General features: G+C 34.8%; 1 non-coding gene across 1 annotated transcript; it reads right to left on the bottom strand.

Annotated features, from left to right (window-relative positions):
* Positions 1–1,067: 1,067 nt before the first annotated feature.
* On the bottom strand, positions 1,068–1,214 carry LOC118555506 (U4 spliceosomal RNA). Its single transcript, XR_004927024.1, has one exon. It is a non-coding gene; the product is annotated as a U4 spliceosomal RNA (small nuclear RNA).
* Positions 1,215–1,683: the final 469 nt, after the last annotated feature.

Raw genomic sequence — 1,683 nt, forward strand, 5'->3', positions numbered from 1 at the left:
TAAAACTAACACAAAAATTAGAAAATATGAATAACCTGAATTCATAACTTATAATATTTTTACTAACAAAATTCAATGCCCAGATTGCTTCAGAGGTATTCTTTCAAATAATTAAAGAAGAAATAATACAAAACCCACAATTTTTTTCAGAAAGTATAAGATAAAAGAACACTTCTCTGCTCACTCTAGCAGTTTGATATTTCCTTTATGCCAAATCTAGACAACATTATAAGAAAATTACAGACCAGTATTCCTTATGAGCACAGACTCAAAAATCATTAAAAAATATTAGCAAATCAAATACAAAAAAGATATTAGACAATACCTTCTGACCAAGTGGATTTATCCTAAAGATGGAAGGGTTTTTTTTTATTTTATTATGTTATGTTAATCACCATACATTACATCATTAGTTTTTGATGTAGTGTTCCATGATTCATTGTTTGTGTATAACACCCAGTGCTCCATTCAGTACATGCCCTCTTTAATACCCATCACCAGGCTAACCCATCCTGCACCCCCTCCCCTCTAGAACCCTCAGTTTGTTTCTTAGAGTCCATAGTCTCTCATGGTTCGTCTCCCCCACCGATTCCCCCCCTTCATTTCTCCCTTCCTACTATCTTCTTTTTTTTTTTTTTTTAACATATAATGTATTATTTGTTTCAGAGGTATAGGTCTGTGATTCAACAGTCTTACACAATTCACAGCGCTCACCATAGCACATAACCTCCCCAGTGTCTATCACCCTGCCAGCCACCCAATCCCTTCCACCCCCCACCACTCCAGCAACCCTCAGTTTGTTTCCTGAGATTAAGAATTCCTCATATCAGTGAGATCATATGATACATGTCTTTCTCTGATTGACTTATTTCGCTCAGCATAATACCCTCCAGTTCCATCCACGTTGTTGCAAATGGCAAGATTTCATTCCTTTTGATGGCTGCATAATATTCCATTATATATATATACCACATCTTCTTTATCCATTCATCTGCCGATGGACATCTTGGTTCTTTCCATAGTTTGGCTATTGTGGACATTGCTGCTATAAATACCAGGGTGCACGTACCCCTTCGGGTCACTACATTTGTATCTTTGGGTTGAAAATAGAGCTGCCCTAGAGATGGAAGTTTGATTAGGGAAAAGTTTTCAATTAGCAATAATCGCACCTCAGATAAAGCTCATTGGCTACGATACTGCCACTGCACAAAGCTAGATGAAAGTTTGATTATCATTTGAAAATCAATCAGTGTAGTTCTCCATATAAACATAATAAAGGAAAAAAAGCCCAGAGAATCATTACAACTTAATGAAAGATGTGCAAGGTCAAAATCATTGTTACACTGAAAACTATGAGATATTGCCAGGATAAATGAAAGAAAACCTAAATAAATTTACAGATATACGATGCTCATGGATTGGAAGACTCAGCATTAAGATATCAATTCTCCCTAAGTTGGTATGTAGAATTGATGCAATTCTAACCAATATCTCAGCAGTCTTTTTCATAGAAATTGACAAGTTGATTCTAAAATTTATATGGAAATGCAAAAGACATAGAATAGCCAAAACAATTGTGGAAAAAAAAAATGAAGGAATTATTCTACTTCTTCTTTCTATTTCTTCTATTTTTCTACAACAATCAAAAAAAGTGATATATTGCTGCAAAGATGGAGATACAGA

Source organism: Halichoerus grypus, chromosome X (assembly GCF_964656455.1).
Source record: "Halichoerus grypus chromosome X, mHalGry1.hap1.1, whole genome shotgun sequence".
Taxonomy (NCBI): Eukaryota; Metazoa; Chordata; class Mammalia; order Carnivora; family Phocidae; genus Halichoerus; species Halichoerus grypus.